The sequence below is a fragment of the Oryx dammah genome, unplaced genomic scaffold, assembly GCF_014754425.2.
Source record: "Oryx dammah isolate SB20612 unplaced genomic scaffold, SCBI_Odam_1.1 HiC_scaffold_14, whole genome shotgun sequence".
Lineage (NCBI taxonomy): Eukaryota > Metazoa > Chordata > Mammalia > Artiodactyla > Bovidae > Oryx > Oryx dammah.
The window spans coordinates 43,874,231-43,888,419 of record NW_024070198.1 but is presented as its reverse complement, the minus strand read 5'-3'; positions in this window follow the sequence as shown (position 1 = coordinate 43,888,419).

Sequence of the window (14,189 nt, the reverse complement as noted above, 5' to 3'; positions counted from 1 at the left end):
GAGGAGTTTTATTCATCTTGTAAAAAAGAACCTCTGGGCTTCCCAGGTGGCGCTAGTGGGAAAGAATCCCCATGCAGGAAAAGCAGCAGGCGGTTACGGCGCTGGGTCGGGAAGATCCCCTGGAGGAGGAATGGCCCCCACTCCAGCATCCTTGCCTGCAGAATCCCATGGACAGAGGAGCCTGGCGGGCTACAGTCCATGGGGTCGCAAGGGTCAGACACGACTTAGCAACTCCACCACCACCACCAAGGGCTAGTCAAGACATTCAGGCAAGGCTTTACTGGGGCTCCGGTGGCTACAGGAGGGAGCAAAAACAACAGCGTCACTTGCTCACTCCCCGAGGTGGGGACGAGCTGGTTGCTTACGTGGGATGAGGGTAGAGGTGCGTGCAGGGGCCAGGCTGGAGGGGGGGCTTAGGTGTCCTGCCTGCCCCTGTGGGGGTGTCCATGGCAGGGGGCACATGCAGTATCCTGTTTTTGCTCCTGACACCTTTGTATCTTGTCGGTAATTTGCCCCAACTGTGCATGCATGCAGTTGTTTTCAGTGCCTTATAGTTTCTTTGTATTTTGTTGCTCCAGGAGACGTTTGTCCAGGTGCAAGCACTGCAGGAAAGAGTCCCATGTCCCAGGCCCCAGCCTCACTGCCGCAAAAGACGGTCCTGTGGGCTCAACAGTACCTGGACTGGGTCAGCCAGTCCTCTGATCACATGCCTGGGGAACAGAGCAAGGTCCAGTTGCTATAGAAGTCTCTTAATGATTCTGTACTTTTAGCTAAGGCAGAGTTGCAAGCACAAGCCCTTAGGTTTATAAGCAGAATTGAAAATTATACCTAAAACTCCCTTTTAATATTGCTGAACCACAGGAGTCTGCTTTAGTACCTTAGTGCGAGGAACAGAGTTTTCCTTCCCTTAATTTTTTCTTCTCTTTGTATATTCTCAAGGATTGAAGCCACTGCTGCGGCCCTCAGAATCTCTCTGAGACCAGAAATGTGAACAGTGGAGGAGGCAGAAGGGAGTCTGTTGTGACCTGGGCAGAACCCTGTACACACCTCACTTCTAAGTGAATTTGTGCAGGACAGTGAGCTTGGAGGGGAGGGGGTACTGAGGGGTGGTAGCTGCCTTTTCATAGAAACCAGGATAGAATTAGACAAAACTGCTACCAACAACCACTTCAGGGTTCTGGAAACTGACCTGAGTCAGGCAACAAATTGAGAAGCATTTATTCCTTAAGTTTTTTAAAAAATATTTATTTTCTCATTTTTATTTTGGCTGCGCTGGGTCTTCATTGCTCTGCAGCATGTGGGGTTTTAGTGTGCCAACCGTGGATCAAGCCCACATTCCTTGCATTGGAAGTCGGGTTCTTACCCACTGGACCACCAGGGAAGTCCCAAGAAGCAACTTATGCTTGAAAACCTGCTCCTGGGTCAGACCAGCAGGAGTGGTCTCAGGCAGTGGCCTGGAGATGCACCTTGCCCCTGTGCACCCCTGCGGGGATCAGCAGCTTTGCCACCCTCAGTTCGGGTGGCAGGCAGAAATCCAGGGCTTTTTCAGCCGAAGGCGGTGAACCCGGTAGGCAGTGAATGGGGAAGCCTGCAGTTTTGCCTGTCTGAGCTCGAGGTCCCAGTTGAGATGAGCAGCAGACCCCTCAGAATGTAATGGGGGCCCTCGTGGGGACCAGGGCGCCCCAGGAGGGCTGGCTTAACCGACTGGGGTCGGGGGCGTGCCCGTGTGCACTTGATGCAGACCCAGGAAACTCGGGGTGCGGGCCCGGGGGACTCGCAGGGTGACAGGCACATCCTAAGACTGATTCTGGCGTTGGCTACACAGACCCAACACTTGTCCCTGAGGACTGGGTAAAATAGAACACTGCCTTATACACACGTTTTTCTCTGTAACATCAAAGTGAAATAGATCAGACCCTGAATCAGGAACCGTGGCTGCACGTCAGAACCACTGAGGGTGCTTCTGAAAAGGGAGCTGCTCCCCGCCCCCCACCTGCTTCTACTTAATTGTTTCCTAGGGGAAGGCCTAAGTCACAGGCGGTTTAGAAGCCCTCCAGGTGAGTCCCACCTGCAAGCATGTCCTAAAATCATTGCACCTGGTCAGGGTGCGGTCCCTGGCAGACCCTAGAAGCTGGGGGAGTCAGAGACGGTCGCTGAGCGACGGAGGAGGAGAGGAGATGGGGATCTGAAGGCAGACAGGAAGACAAAGGCGAGAAAGTGCCCGTGGGTGGGTGGGTGGGGCTGCTGAAGAGGGGCCGCCGCTGGGGGGAGGGGCGGGGAGGGTGAGCGTAGTGGGGGCAGGGGACAAGGACTCGCTAAATGCCTTCTGTCCACATGGCAGCCCGATGTGACCTTTTGGAGAGGAGGTGACCAGGGTTTAAAGTGAGGCAGGACAGGTTGGGTTAAAGATGGAGTGGGTTCAGGGTTAGGAAGGGTTGCAGCCGACCTCGTCCATCAGACACACCGGAGCCAGGCAGCAAGGGTGCAGGTTCCCGGCCAGGGCTGTGAGCGGGGAACCCACGCTTTGGCAGCTGGGCTGGGGTGGGTCTCCTGTTCAGTTTAGAAGGTGAAGCTGAGTAGGCAAACGTGAATTTGTAAAGTGACAGGGGGAAGGGACCCGGGTTCTGCAGTTAATGGGGGCGGCAAAAGTAGAAACCCAATAACTTTCAACTCAGGACTGTGAAACCCAGAGAGGCCACACGCAACCCCACTCCCCTTGCCCAGGGGGTGACCGCTCCTCTTAACGGTGACCGCACCCACCCCCCAGAGCTAAGCTGGGTCATGGTCTGTGGTCTGGCGGCTGGGAGAGAGGAAATGGCAGCCTTAGGACAGGAGCTCGTCAGGCACAGGTCTCATCTGGGAAGGGTCAGTGTTGAGACTGGGGATGTACAGGACGCCTCCCAGGCCCAAAGTGGCAGCCGGGAACCGGAGGGAGGCCTGCGTCCCACATGACCCTGATAGAGTTCCCGCCTCTTAAGCTCCCCATGTCCTTCTTAAGGATCAGAAGGGACAGAACATGAGGTGGGAGAGGAAAGAGCAGGGAGGAGGCGTTCAACATGGGGAGGGTTTCCTGAATTGTGTTCCCCCTGCCGACATGGGCTCTCGTGTACCCACCCCAGCCAGCTCCCGGAGTGCTGGTGAAGGAAGACCTTTGAGGAGAGAGTACAGCATTGGGCAGGAATCCATGTGCTGAACTAGGGCTGGGCCTCGGGCCCTGGTGGTCAGCAGTGAATTGAAGATGTTTTGTTTGGACCTCTTAGCCCAGCTCCTAATTACAGGATGTGTTCTCAGGTACCATTCCACATTTTAGGGCCTTTAACTCATTCGTTACATATAATAACTCACTTAATGAGTTAAAATAATAGCCCCATGCCAGCTATTATGTTAAATGCTGATGCAATTATGTTAAATATGAATGGGTGGTAAAATAAAGACATTGTGATATATATGGGTTTTCAGAAAATAAACTAGCAGGAAATTATTTTACTAAACATCCTAATGTGGAACATACTCTTACCAGTAAGCAAAATTAATCCTATTCATGATTTCCTGCTATGTCTGAGAGGTTTATCTGGTGCAAAGGCAATGGGGTTATTACCCCTGACACCTAAGGAGTCTGGGCTGTGCGCAGGACCCCCGGGGGTGAGAGGCGGCTCCTACCTTCGAGGGGCCGCGGACACTGAAGGGACAGAGTCGGGAGGCAGCCCGGCTGACTGTGCTTCCTGAGGCAGCACTGTGGCCGGGAGATGCCGGGGCTCCACCTTTCTGGACTGAGGGTCCCCAGGGCATCTCTCTCTCCGAGACTGTCACCGGGGCTTTGACGCTGGAGTTGACGGAACCTCAAGTTGACCTGCCTCCAAAGCAGGTTTCTTAGCTTTTGCGTCAGCGTCATTGCTCGTTACATTTTCCTTCAGAGATTTTATAAGAAACATTCGATTACTTAAAAAAAAAAAAAATTTCTTGCACTCATCAGAGGTCCTCAGCTAGGCAGTGGCGACGTGTGACCCCAGCCCTCCATCGTACCTCTCCGCTCCTCTCCCGAATCCTTAGCCAACCCTGTCCTCCTCCAGCGTTTTAGCCATGAGAAGGGACGTGGCATCTATCTGACGGTTCTGGCTCGACAGTGTCTGCATGGGCTCCAGGCAGGAGGTGCAGGCACGATGCACAGGACCGCCACTCAGACACCCAGCCTGGGCTCCGGGGTCCCCTCCTGATCACAGGGGCAACTTCCCCAAACTGGAGACGTTCCCTTTACCTGCTGCAAAACTACTCCTCGACTCCAGATAAAGTAAAAACTGTTTTGCAAAGAGCTGCGGGCTAATGACCTGCAGCCCACGGTCAGATCAGCCGGGATCTCGGCAGAGCTCAATACCCTCAGAGTCCTGTAGGCCCATCTCACCTTCCCCAGGGCCACGGACACCCCCAGGGCTCACCGACTCAGGCAGGAGGAGATCAACTCAGCCTGTCCGAACGAGCAGAGGCAGAGAACTCATCACAGTCACCCCAACAGCCCCCAGTCTGCAGGGCCGGGACAGATAGTGTGTGGGGGGATGGCCAGCCAGTGTGGAATCAACCCGCTGAGGGTTAACCTGATGAGGCTAAGTGACAGCAAAGCAGTGCAGCCCCAGCAGCTGAGGGCATTCCACTTGTGAGCTCACAGCCCCAGACTGCAAGGGGTAGAAAACCAGATTCTACCCTCCCTCTGTTCCTGACCTCACCCAGGGTGCAGCCACAGGGCCGGGGATGACCCCACTCAAGCACAGAGCCCCAGGATCCCATCTGAGGGGTGGGCAGGTGGAGGGCAGTGTTAGCCACTCTTACCGTCTTCTCTCCCTTCATTGACTTTGTCACTTTGTAGCTAAGACAGATGATAAAGCACATCAGCAGGCTTGCGGCCGTCAGGAGGCCACCCGCAACGGTGATCATAATCTTGAAGTCAAGCCTCTCAAGTATCATCTTGTGGCCAAGCGCACACCTGGGCAGAAAAGTGCCGGGAAGCACGTGAATGTCCCCCGACCCCGCCTCCCCCCACCCCCAACCACTTAGCAATCAACCTCCATGGGCTTCCTTCAGTGGAGGGAGAGTTGCAGAACCCACGTGGGAAGAATCTCTTTCTCTTTCGCGGGCAGAAACGCAGCTGGACGTGACGAACAGGCCTGTACTTGGACCCATGGCTTGGCTTCCACGCCCTGTGTGCATCCTAAGTCACTTCAGTCGTGTCCAGCCCTCTGTGACCCTATGGACTGTAGGCTCCTCTGTCCATGGGATTCTCCAGGCATGAATACTGGAGTGGTTTGCCATTCCCTTCTCCGGGGGATCTTTTCAGCCAAGGGACTGAACTGAGTCTCTTAAGTCTCCTGCATTGGCAGGCGGGTTCTTTACCTAGGAAGCCCTGAAATACACTGAATTTTCCGAATCAAGTTTACAAATCTCCTGTGGGAATAACTAAGGGAATGTCTTTTTTTTTTCCCCAAAAAAAATGTTATGTGTACACTGCTGAGAATACTCAAACCCATCTAGTAAATGATACGTATTTTGGGGGGGGAAATGTCCATTTTTCCCACTGACAAATGGGTCATGCCACCTCAGTATTTAAGGAAATTCTAGAAACTCCCTTCCACACCCTTCTGCAGGCTTAGAGGTGGAGTGTGCTGCACAGAGGAGCCAGCCTCTCCAGGAACCAGGAGCCCCCATCCCTTGTTCTGTCTTTATTGTTGACCATACGCCTTGCTTGGCTATCTTTCCTCCGAAATCCAACCGAGTTCCTCAAAATCCAGTTTACCTGGAACGAGCAGTTTAATCAACACTCTGAGCCTTGAGAAGTGGGTCCCTTCAAAGGCTTGGTAATCCCTAGAGAAAAGAGAAGTGACTCCTGGAGAAAAGCCAACAATTCGAATGGTAGCAACACCTCCCTGAGTCCAGGCGTCCTGAGCTGCGTGAAGCCAAATAAAAGCAAAATGAATCATGGGGAACATGACGCTTCGGTAATGAATCCCCCCACCCCCACTTCTATGATTCTTGGAGGGACCTCACTGTCACCACGAGGAATACCTGACTTTCAGACGCGCTGTCTTGTGCCAGAGCTCAAGGGAGGGACGGGTATGTTCTGGAGCTTTGAGACCCATCGGGCTGTGTGACATCAGCCCTCAGAACACCAGCTTCTGGTCACAGAGTTCTCAGTTCTGTCCCAGGTTTAGGTTTATTTTCACCTCCCAGGAAATGCAGAATGTGTGGGTAACAGTTTTCGTCATTTTGATCCAAGTCCAGAAGCTTTGCACGTTCTTGTTTCCCCTAGAGAAAACGTTTAGGGTTTGTCTTCTGATGGACACAGTTTGAGATTTCAATAAAAAGCTGGAAGAAAACCTACCACGTACGGAGGTGAACAGTGTCCTCAGACCCAAAGAGTTCTGGCCACGTGGTGGACACATGGTGTAGCCACTTAGATCTGTGTTCACTGACATATATTGATCTAGTTAAATCAGTTGATAAATGTAACTGACATAGATACTTGACATATGTAACTATATACATAGTTTTATAAATGGCTATACACAACTGAGCGACTTCACTTTCACTTTTCACTTTCATGCATTGGAGAAGGAAATGGCAACCCACTCCAGTGTTCTCGCCTGGAGAATCCCAGGGACGGGGGAGCCTGGTGGGCTGCCATCTATGAGGTTGCGCAGAGTCGGACACGACTGAAGCAACTTAGCAGCAGCAGCATATATAAATAAAACATAATTGACACACGTCAGAGTTTTATGTATGGTTATGTATGTGGTACAGAGAGCATGCAACAGATAGCATAGTTAAGAACTGTGTACTGACATTAACAAAGTGCTGTGTGATGAGAAGACACTAGAGTTTGGTTCTGTCCTGATTGCATTTCTCTGATCACAAGGTACAGAGAGCCTGCCAAGCCAGTCCCGCTAGAAGAGAGGGTTCATTTAGCTACAGGAGGCATCTCGCAGAAGCCCAAGGGACAGGAAGGGAGTAGGGTGGGCCTCCCGGGCACAGCTCCAAGGCCGTCTCCCTGGGCGTCTGTCTCTGTGTGCACGTCGCTTGTCACAGTCACGTAGGAAGCATGTGAATACAAGAAGCCTGCATGCACGACACTTTATGTAGCTTCACTCCACCTTTCATCTTCGTACTTTTTGTTTTACAGAAAGTTTTTAGCTTCCAGGCAAAAGCTAATTTCAAATTTAATAAAGAACGAGGCCACAGATGAACATGTAAATACTGTCTGGGTAAATGTGATGATGATACAGGGTTTGAATTATGGTGCTGGGGAAGACTCTTGACAGTCCCTTGGACTGCAAGGAGATCCAACCAGTCAATCCTAAAATAAATCAACCCTGAATATTCATTGGAAGGACTGATGCTGAAGCTCCCATACTTTGGCCACCTGATGTGAAGAGCCGACTCACAGGAGAAGTCTCTGATGCTGGGAAAGACTGAGGGCAAGAGGAGGAGGGGCGACAGAGGATGAGACGGTTGGATGGCATCACCGACTCAATGGACATGAGTCTGAGGGAGCTCTGGGAGATGGTGAGGGACAGGGAAGTCTGGCGTGCTGCAGTCCATAGTGTTGCGAAGAGTCGGAGATGACTTAGCAACCGAGCGGCTGCCATACTTACCGCTAAGTTTTAAGGCACAGAATAGTAGGTCAGATGCTCTTCTTTTTCTTCAGTTGCTCTGTGAGGGGAGGTGGGGAGGGGGTTGGTCTGAGGTTGCAGACTCAGGAATCAGAAGGAAGGCCTCAGGGTTGGGTGGGCACAGGCCTGGCTGCCAGATCGCTAAGCCCTGGGGAGGGACCCTAAGGCCCTCACCCCGGGTGAGGCGGGTTGGAAATGCAGGTCAGCTGGGGCCTGTGGAACTCCAGGGTCGGGGGGTGGGCTTCATGGAGCAGGATCTGCTGCAGCTGCCAAGCAGGGAGGAGCAGTGTTTTTTTGTGGGGAGGCAGAAGGGAGGGAGGTGGGACCTGCAGTGACGTAGAGAAGGCAGCAGGGGCCTTCCTAAGCCCCGGTGCTCAGGGCAGAGGCAGGCTCCCTGTGCAAACCAAGTCCCCAAAGGCTAATTGCCACCACGATTTTGGGGGCACCGCTTTTCCTCCCCTGGACACCCAGAAATAAAGTCGTGGGCCCATTCTTGTTCCGAAGCCTAGTAATAGAACCACACTGCTTTATTTTGAAGTCACTCTGTTTGTTTACTTATCGGGTGTGCTGGGTCTTTGTTGCTGTGTGGACTTTCCTCTAGCTGCAGCAAGCAGGGCCTACTGTCTAGACGTGGCGTGAAGGTGTCTCACTGCGGTGGCTTCTCTCGATGTGGAGCACCGGCTCCAGGGCACTGGGGCTCAGGAGTTGAGGCTCCCGGACTCTAGAGCACAGGCTCAGTAGTTGTGGCCCACGGGCTGAGTTGATCCATGGCACGTGGGATCTTCTTAGATCAAGGATCGAACTCATGTCTCCTGCACTGGCAGATGGATTCTTTACCACTGACCACCAGGGAAGCCCCTATATATATATTTACTATATTAAATATTTATATATTGATATATAAATAGTATTGAATATATATTAATATAATGTTATAATATATAATATAACAATATACTATAATTATAATTACATAATATATACTATATTGCATAATATAATAATGTAATATATAATGTATAAATTTTAATATATGAATTATAGATTATATAATTTATATATTATATTACAATTATATAATATAAATATATTATAATTATAAATTATATATAAATAATTTATATATATAAATAATTATATATAATTATATATTATAATTATATATAATTTATATATTATATTATAATTATAATTATATTATATATTTATATTATATATAATATATTGAATATAATTATATTGAATATAATTCTATATATATTTAATATATTGAATATAATTATAATTATATATAACATAATATATTGAATTATAATATATATAATATATAATACACAACTGGGTGACTGAACTGAACTGATTATATAATATAAATATATTTATATATTTAAATTATATATATTATATAAATTTAAATTAAATACATTTATATATAAAATTTTATATATTAAATTTATATAAATTTATATTATATAATTATATATTATTGTATCATATACAGTATTATTTATTATTATATATTTAACATTATACATATTATAATTATATAACTGACAATATATTGTATAACATCATATTAACATTAATATTTGATATCTACTGTAATGTTTATTGCCCACTCCATCAGGTCCCAGCTGCGGCTCCAGGGGCCTCACTGTGGCACACAGGCTCTCTAGTTGCCATGTGTGAGCTTAGTTTCTCCCCGGCATGTGGGATCTTAGGTCCCTGACCAGGAATCCAAACCTCGACCCCAGCATTGCAAGGTGGATTCCTAACCCCTGGACCACCAGGGAAGTCCCAGAATGATGTTGCTTTAAAGTGCTCAAAAGAGTTGAGAGACAGGAACCAAAACTGAAAGAACTTTGCACGCAACTGCTGGCCCAAAGAGCCGTATGTATAAATCTGGTCTTCCTTTTCCTTCACAACACACAAAGGAAGAAATACTTGAGTTCAGTGACATAAAGAAATGGTCTCAGGGTGGACTTCTATGGTTTGGATCTTTCGAAGTTGAGAGCAAATCTTTGGGCGCCTTAAGAAGTCCAGAATTTATATTGGCAACACTCAAAGAACCTCAAATATAGAATTAGGCCATCATGGGGGATTTCTATAGTACAGCTGAATTCCACTCTTGGAGCTTTGGAAACATCTTAAATTTAACTTGTTGTGAATACTCTAAATTCAAAAGTCTTCCCAGTTGGAGTGAATTACACCTTTAGCCAGACACGTGTCACACTCTTCTCAGTGGTAAACTGTTCCAAATATATTGCATATTTTGTTGCTGAGGGATGTAACTGCTTCTGATGTTTTGTGAGTTGTGAACTCAAAAGTGTTAATCTCTCAGTCGTGTTTGACTCTGTGACCCCATGGATGTGTAGCTTGCTAGGCTCCTCTGTCCAAGGGATTCTCCAGGCAAGAAAACTGGAGTGGGTAGCCATTCCCTTCTCCAGGGGATCTTCCCGATCCAAGAACTGAACTCAGGTCTCCCACATTGCAGGCAGATTCTTTATCATCTGAGCCACTAGGAAAGCCCCCAAACTCAAGTGGATTTATTCTATTGATGCTGACATTATACCAAATATTCAGGATAAGGAACTAATAAGGACAGCTTAAAACAATCCTGTGCTGTTTCAGAGCATGAAATTAGCATTTGGATCTTGAAATGAAATGAAGCAAAATTACAAAATATTAATTCATAGGACTGTAAGTTCAGTTCAGTTCAGTTGCTTAGTCATGTCCGACTCTGCGACCCCATGAATTGCAGGACGCCAGGCCTCCCTGTCCATCACCAACTCCCAGAGTTCACTCAAACTCACGTCCATCGAGTCCATGATGCCATCCAGCCATCTCATCCTCTGTCGTCCCCTTTTCCTCCTGCCCACAATCCCTCCCAGCATCAGAGTCTTTTCCAATGAGTCACTTGGGTGGAATTCCAGAGTCCCCGTCAACCTAGGCTGTCTGATCGGGATGAATTGCTTCAACTCTATTCTAGTTTCCTCATTTGTAAAACTGGGGCTAGTGGTGGGTCTAGGTGACTCTAAAACTCTGGATTAAAGACGAATCCAATAATAAGCATCATGCTTTTTTTTTTCTTTAAAAAGAGAGATTATATTGATCAGGATAGGAAAATGATTCGTGACAATCCATGGGCTCCTAACATATAAAAGAAAAATCTTTAGACTACAAAGAAAGGAGAAGAAAAATAAGATGTTTATGTGAAAAAGACTGCATGCTTTTTGCTGTTTTTGCTTTTGATGAGCCCTCATGGGCTTGGAGCCAATCACACTCTTAACTGCAGCGAGGACATACGATAGAATCGATTCCTGGGGTCAAGTCTAGAGGTGATTCAAGACCTGTGGGACCATTCATGTGAGCAGAGGCTTCACTCAGCCAAGTGCTGCCAGTCCTGCTTTCTCTTGGGATCATGGCAGAGCGTCATGGTTGGCTGGGAGCCCTGCTGAAAGCTGTCTCTGTTGTTTCCCATCACTTAACAGTAATAAACCACTTTAAAACCTGTCTGGCCCTCAGAAAACCAACACTGGAGATAATGACAGTGATAAGGATCAGGCCCACTCAGAAGATGAACGAGGGAGAAGCTACTCCATATTGATTTCAGAAGGATCCCCTCACGTCCCAAATCCCTGGACGTTGCCTTTTATGACGGAAGAAAGCTGTTCATTTACCTCTTCAAAGCGTTCTTCGTAATAGAAGACTTTTCAGTCTGGTGTTTTCTGTTGTCCTTGACTGGAATTTGTCAGATGCCCAAGCTCTTAGACGCTGTCCTCAATTACCGCAGATCTATATATATGGCCAGCTTCCCAGGTGGCGCAGTAGTGAAGAATCTGCCTGCCATGAAGGAGACATTAGAGACACAGGTTTGATTCCTGGGTCAGGAAGATTCCCTGCAGAAGGAAATGGCATCCCACTCCAGTATTCTTGCCTGGGAAATCCCATGGACAGAGGAGCCTGGCGGGCTCCAGTCCATGGGGTCACAAAGAGTCAGACACGACTTGGTGACTGAGCACATTTATATATACGGCCGTGGCAGATGATCCCATCATATGGAAAACTGTTAACAACTTCAAGCCCCCAAATTTGGTGCAGCCACAGGTTTGCTTACCTCGTTGCTATAATCTAAAAACCAATGACTTCCAGAAAAGCCAGCCCTAACTTTCTTTGCAGGTGTTTGCATTGATGTGAATAGAAATCGTGTCCTTGTTCCTTATCCAATGAAGATTACTGAGGCTTTCCCCAGGAATAGAGCCACAAAACCATGCTATTCATCTAGATTCAGCAGACTGCTCCTGCAAGACTCACCAGTCAGTCTTGTTCCTCGAAAGCAACACTTACTGAAAAGTTGAGAACAAACAGCAGATTCCTGACTCCCTTCAAATGGCTTATTTCTGTCTCAGAGCACTGGCTTGATGTTTGTGACGTTGACCCCTCCAACCTGAACTTGTAAGGAGAAAGATGGGCAAATGGAGAGACAGAGGGTTTCTAGGAGAATAAGTCTGATTTATTTTACAAAAAAAAACAAACCAGATTTTTACTAACTGAAACAAATATGGCTCCTTAAAACACAATGGGAAAAGCATTACGTGAGCTGTTAAATTACTTGATTGGAAAAACCAATTTCTCAGGTAGAAAACATAATTCAAGTAATTCACCAAAGGTTAAAGAAAGGCATCCCGAGGAATCTGTCTGCCTTCCACTTTATCTAGGGCTCTGTAGCCACGTTCCCAACACTCACCATCTTGTCCTTCCCACCCACACTGGCCCTGATTTCATGGGGAGACAGAAGGCAGCCACAGCCATGGGTCCAATCATGGGAGATGCCACTCACCCCCTGAAACCCAAGGACATGGAAATGATTCTGTGTGCATGGGTACACTCGTCACTTGGTTATGTCCAACTCTTTGCAAGCCCCAGCCCTCCTCTGTCCATGGGATTTCCCAGGCAAGAATAGTGGAGTGGGTAGCCATTCTTTTCTCCAGGGAATCTTCTTGACCCAAGGATTGAACCTGTCTCCTGCACTGCAGGTATGTTCTTTACCACTGTGCCACCTGGGAACTCATTAACCCCCAAATTAGGTATAATCAATGGATGTGTCCAGGTTTAATTAACAGTCTTACTCTGTGTGTGTGCTCATCACCAGGGGAGACAAGAGTGACAGCTGTCCTGATATGAGACGTTGTAGATTTTGTACAACTGCTTTACAATTTAGGCCAAATTGTCAATGCTTCAATAATTCATTTTTGAAAAATTGATGTGTAAATCTGTCCCAAGGACAATGCAAACTAAACTACAAGGGAGCTTCCCTGGTAATCCAGGGGCTAAGAATCTGCCTGCCCACGCAGGAGACATGGGTTCAATCCCTGCTGGGAATTTTCCACATGCCTCAGGGCAACTAAGCCCCTAGAGCTATTAAGCCTGTGCTCTAGAGCCCAGGAGCCCTAGAGGCTGTGCTCTGCAACAAGAGAAGCCGCCACCACGAGAAGCCGGAGGACAGAAACTAGAGAAAATGCTGTGCAGCAACGAAGGCCCAGCACAGCCAGAAATAAATACAATTGTAATAATTACAAGGAAGTGGAAAAACAGCAAGTGATAATTCTACCGAGTTATGACAGATGTCAACTCACCAGTGAAAACACCTGGAAATCTCAGTGTATGAAAAAGCAGTCTATAAAAATTCAGCTTGAAAGTCACTCAGTCGTTTCTGACTTTGCGACCCCATGGCCTATACAGTCCATGGGATTCTCCAGGCCAGAATACTGGAGTGGGCAGCCTTTCCCTTCTCCGGGGATCTTTCCAACCCAGGGTTCAAACCCAGGTCTCCCGCGTTGCAGGCGAATTCTTTTACCATCTGAGCCAACAGGGGAAGCCCAAGAATACTGGAGTGGGTAGCCTATCCCTTCTCCAGCTGATCTTCCTGACCCAGGAATCAATCCAGGGTCTCCTGCACTGCAGGCGGATTCTTTACCAACTGAGCTATTGGGGAAGCCCAAAACACAAGTTTATTCCAGACAATTTTCTAGCCCAGTTCGGATTTCTTCAGAGGGGTGTGGCTGGTGAGTGGAGGCGCTGCATGGTGAGACTCACACACAGATGCTGCACGGGGCTGTGGGGGAGGGGTTGTGGGCAGCAGCACCTCCTCCCGCCCTCGGGCCAGGCCAGCAGCGACAGCGTGGCAAGCTCTTGTCTACAGCGGCATCACGCACATATATGCAGACCGTCAGCCCCACGGGAAAAAGCACATGCCTGACTTCTGCATCACATCCTCTCTCTCGAAGCTGAGATCAGTTAACTATGACAAGGACAGCCTTGCATGCTCCAGGCAGTGGAAAAAACAGAGTGTGTTGTAAGCAACTGGACAAGGGCCACATAGCAGCAAGTAATGAGTATATTCTAGTGAGAATTCAGGGGGTGGCAGAAATTTTACTCATTATTAATGTTTTAATCGTCACTTTATAAAATGTATTAAGTAAACCAGTTCAAATCAAAACTCAGTGTGAAGAATGTGAAATGGAAAACTACAAA